Consider the following 5,492-nt stretch of genomic DNA (forward strand, 5'->3'; position numbering starts at 1 on the left):
GCCTTGATTGCGTCAGGATCTCTTATGGGCACCGGTTGTAATTCCAGCAGCTCCACTTCCCATCCAGCTCCCTGATTGTGGCATGGGAAAGCAGCTGAGGACAGCCCAACACCTTGGGACCCTGTATCCACCTGGGAGACCTGGAAGAGCTCCTGGCTCCTGGCTTTGGATCAGCACAGCACCAGCTGTTACAGTCACTTGGAGAGTGAATTATCGGACAGAAGATCTTCCTCTCTGTCTCTCCTCCTCTCTGTATATCTAACTTTATAATGAAAATAAAATAAATCTTATAAAAATAAAAAAGATTTAATGATTTCCATTGTTGTAGAGATGTTTTAAGCTTCAAAAATGAGCTCCAATTGTGTTAACAATATTTTAATAACATACAGTTTGGGCTTTTTCCCCTTCAGTTAACCTTTCCTAAGTTGTCTGTGTGCCTTATTACCTGTTGTGGCTTTTGCCAAGACCATAAAGATTCAAGAGAAAAGAAAGTACTATTAATAGCAACAATAAAACATTATGTTTGTAGTACTTTGGAGAGCTTTTTTTTTTTTTTTGCAAGCATTAAAGCCCTCCTTTCATCTTTATTAAAAAGGAGATCTTCCAAAAGGATGATTTCCATAGCTGCATAGGACTTTAATAGTTTTTTAAATTAATTTTTATTGGAAAGGTATGTTTTATGAAGAAGGAAGACAGAAAGATCTTCCATCAGCTGGTTCACTTCCCAGATGTCTGCAGTAGCTAGGGAGGAGCCAGGTCAGAAGTTTTCCCAGGCAGCAAACAGGGAGCTGGTTGGGAAGTGGAGCAGCTGGGAGATGAACCACACCCATGCAGGATCCCAGCACTTGCAGGTGGAGGATTAGCTAATGAGCCATTGTGCCAGCCTGACCGTAATAATTCTAAATCTAGTAGCTTAGATCCTTACGGTCACAATAAATACATGATAATTACTAGAACACAATTTTCATGTTAATGTGATATTAATACAAACAGAACAGACTCAACGTAGGTCACAAATGAAAATTCTTTTGCAATGCATATGATGCAAGGTTTTCTTATCCATAATGAGAAAAATCAGGATGTAAGCGTGACTTTTCTTTTAGTTTTTTGTGGAGCAGACATTGGGACTGAAGGGAAAAGTTTAGAATAGAAGAATTTAGATTTAGAATAGAAAAGTTTAATTTGCTTCTTTGCTTCCTGCACTTTGCTTGCTAAGAATAGCTGAATAAGATGTCTTTGGTAAATGATTTAAGAGAACAACATGCAAAGGCACCATGTATTCCGGGAGACAATTGGAGGATAGGAATGCTCCCAAGAATTGTATTCCAGGAGACAATTGGAAGATAAAAATGTTCCCAAGACTTGTATTCCAGCAGACAATTAGAGGAAAGGAAGTTCCCAAAATTAGAGAAGCTCAAGGGCGACGAAAAATAGAAATGAATCCCTAATGTCAATGGTTATTCAGCCCTATATTGTAACTTCCTAGTTTTATGGCTATGCAATGTTTATTCAGCCCTGTATTGTAAATACCCACGGCTATGTGACGTTTGAGCTCTTTAGAAAGTCCTTAGTTTTGTTCTAAATTTAGTCTTTAACCTATTGTGCCAGCAAAACTTGATCTATAAAAACTGGGTAATGTACAGCGAGCGGCACGGATGTGTCATCCTCCTGCGTGAGGAACTGACCTCCGTCCCAGCGCGCTGGCATCTGAATAAATCCTCCTGTTTTTGCATCAAGCCTGTCTTCGCTGATCATTGGGGTGACACATATTCTCGTGGATCGGTAAGGCTGTCCCCACTCCACTCCGCGCGGCCTTACAGGACACAGTCCTATATTCAGTAACCCAGAATTACAAAGAGGAAAACCAAATCAATGTCTCCCACTTCCAAGGAAATGAAAACCATCTTGTCCACCAGGTTAGGTTTTCTTTGTCTTGGAGGCTGGGCCCAAACCTTGCAACCTCTGCTGTGCACATGACTTTATCAAGACTTGGTCAGCCTCCAGGCACTCACTGTGCTCCAGCCTGTTCCAAACTGGCAGAACTCAAAGTACAACAAAGGCCAACAGAGACTTGTTGAAACATCTCAGGACTTTAAATCATATTTGCATAAGAGCTTGCAAACAATTCCTTCCTCAAAACAAGAGTGAAAGGCTGTGACAACTAATGGAAATGATGGAAAATTGTATAAGATTGTCTCTACCTGTAGGATAACATTTGTTTGTAAAGATTTACTTATTTTTAAGTAGAGTGACAGATTGAGAGGGACAAATGTCAGGATTATTCAGACAAGAGGAAGATACTTAACGGAGAAATGATTTACTAATCTACACTGTAGCCATCATCCACACTTCCAGGATGACACAGCAGATAGATCTCTCTTTCTCTGTAACGCTGACCTTCAAACAAATAATTTTTTTTTAAGGAGGGGTGAGCAAAGAATATCTTCTTGCCCACAGCCAAATCTTCTGAGTTTATTTATCTATTTCTACAAAACAAATTACTCAGGACTTAGAAATTTAAAACAACAAACATTTGCTGCTTACACAGGTTGAAACACTGACGCTCTGGGAGCAGCTTATTCCAGTGCTCTGGTTCAGAGATCTCACAAAGGTTACAGCTCTGACATCAACAACTCTCAAAGGTTATAGTCATGACATCAGCAACTCTCAAAAGGTTACAGCCATGACACCAGCCATTCACAAAGGTTACGGCTGTGACGTCAGCCATACACAAGGTTACAGCCATGATGTCAGCCGGAGCTACAGAATCGAGCCAGGGGTTCCTCTTCCCGGGTCAAAGATGCCTCAGATCCTCCCAGCCTGGGCTTCTCCACATTGCCGCATACCATATGGCTGTTGGCTCCCAGGACCACGTTGTTAGGTAGGACGGCGCTCATAGCACATGTGTGTGAAAGATGGTCAAGGTGAAAGACGAAGAGTTTAAGCAGGATACAGCCCAGCAGTTGCACATCCAAGTCCTACTCATGCCCCAGTAACTAGGAAGGTGGTCCCAGACCGGCCCTCTGGAGATATGCTAGGAGAAATGTTCCTGGCTAGAACCAAAAGGCTACTGAATCTCACAACACTGAGCAATAAACCCTTGGGAGGAATTTTACAAATTTCACACCCAAAAAGCCCTTTGCCCAACAATTCCACAGAAGAAGAAAGAGGGGAAGGAGAAACAGCAGAGAGAAGCAAACCTCACACTCCCATAAACTTCAGCAGGACACTAGATTGGGCGGGCGTTCACCTTTCCTTCTGAGAAGTTGCCAATCCAGTAAATCCAATGAACTACTTCATTTAGCTGTGCTAGGTTCCTTACTACTACTCTCATGTCTGGTCTATGGCCATACCACCATGAACGCGCCCGATCTCGTCTACTCTCATGTCTGAAAATCTTTCTTTTTTTTAAAGATTTACTTATTTTTATTGCAAAGTCAGATATACAGAGAGGAGGAGAAACAGAGAGGAAGTTCCGTCCGATAATTCACTTCCCTACTGACTGCAACAGCTGGAGCTGAGCCAATCTGAAGCCAGGAGCCAGGAACTTCTTGCTGGTCTCCCAGGCGGGTGCAGGCTCCCAAGGCGTTGGGCCATTCTCAACTGCTTTCCCAGGCCACAGGCAGGGAGCTGGATGGGAAGTGGAGGAGCTGCTACGATATGAACCAGTGCCCATATGAGATCTTGGTGTTTGTAGGCCCCGTCTCCCAAGGGTTAACTCCACAGCTCAGCTGTTTCTCAAAGGTGTAACAGGAAGGGCAATCATGGCCTGATACATTTAGCCCGTGGCTTGACTGCAATTTCCCTCCTTCCTGCTTCCCATTTTTGCATGTCCTGGCTGCAATTTCCCTCCTTCCTGCTTCCCCTTTTTGCACGTCCTTGGGGGAGCTTAGGTGTTGCTTAACCATTGGGAAGATCCTGGGAGGGGCCAAGCAGACTATATAAGAGAGTTCAACTTTGAATAAAGGCTTCACTTCACAAGAATGAGCCTCTGTGTGTTGTGTGTGCTGTCTGTCTTGTCTGTCTCATAACCCTAGTCCCTCCGCTCGGCTCGGGGTACATGGCAATGCAGGCGTTGCCAACAGGTGCTTGCAAGGCAAGGATTTAGCCACTAAGCTATTACACTGGGCCCTGAAAATCTTTATATGCATGCACACACATACATAGATTTAAAAGACTGACTTCAGAAAAAGAGACAGAAAAAGAGTCAGAGACAGGGATGGACGCTGCACTCAAGTTGGAGACCTGGAAGGATAACCCCAGACCTGACTCTTGTTTGAGTCAGGCCGTACAGGGTCCAGTTCAGTGCATTACTCGCACCAGTCTACGCACACATTGGTGATTTTAGTTGACTGGTCAGATTTGCCCCCACCCACACGTCGTATGCATGTCAGTGGGTGCTGTGGCCCAACCTAACACAGTCTGCCATAGACTTGGCCCTTATGCACACCAGAGGGAACTGCAACACAGTTGGAGTGACCCTCCAATAACTCCAACCAAACCTACTTCAAGCCCTAGTTCCTGTGCCTGGCAGTATGTGCAGCAGACTAGACAGGTCTGCTCCACATCCCAATCAGGCTCTCATATACACCTATGGCTGTTGCAGCCTAGCTCGGCCCATCCCAACCCGCGAACCAGTCCACGTGTGTGTGAACACATCCTGCTGCCTTATCCAGCCTGGTCTATTTCCAGAACTGGCTCTCATGCCCATCAGTAGGAGCTGAGCCTAGCAGAGAAGTGCCCACAGTCTCCCTACAAAGCCCATTCCTAGTGCTGGGTCTTGCACTTTCCAGGGGTTGCCGTGGTCTAGTTTGACATCACTAGATGGCAAAACCCAGCCAGTCTGCACTTATCCTGGCTCCTACATGCACCAGCAGATGCAATGGCCTGGCCTAGCCTGGCCCTCACCCAAACCTAACTCACATGCAGGACAACAGTTGTTGCAGTCCTGCCCAGCCCAGATCACCCTCAGTCCAAGTTTCCACACTCCCCAACGGGAACAGTGGCCTAGCGGGGAGACCCCCTGCCCATTGTCCCCTCAACAGGCTATTCCTGGTCTGTGGTCTTACATGTACAGGTGGTTGCTGCTGCCCAGTCTAGCATGATCCATCTCATCTTGGCATTTGCTGGCAGATGCTGCAGCCTGGTTCCACCTGTTCTGCCCCCAGCTCCAGCTCATGCTGGGGAGTGTTACAGCCTAGCCCATCCAGGCAAGCCCCCAGTCCTGACACTAATATAAACTGGTGGGTGTTGTGTCCTAACCTGGTCTGGCCTGCACCCCCACCCTGACTCTGGCACCTGCCATGCCAGTAGGTGTTGCAGACTGCCCCAGCCCAGCCAGGTTGGCCCCCAGACATGACCCACATGTATGCCCATGGACACTGCTGCACACACTGTAGCCCAGCTTGGGCCAGACTGCCCCCAGCCTCAATTCCTGCACTCACTAGCCAGGGCTGTGTCTTAACAGAGGAATTCCCAAGCTCTCTTACCAG

Source organism: Ochotona curzoniae, unplaced genomic scaffold (genome assembly GCF_017591425.1).
Source record: "Ochotona curzoniae isolate NIBS_2020 unplaced genomic scaffold, NIBS_Ocur_1.0 contig_2235, whole genome shotgun sequence".
In the NCBI taxonomy this organism is placed as follows: Eukaryota; Metazoa; Chordata; class Mammalia; order Lagomorpha; family Ochotonidae; genus Ochotona; species Ochotona curzoniae.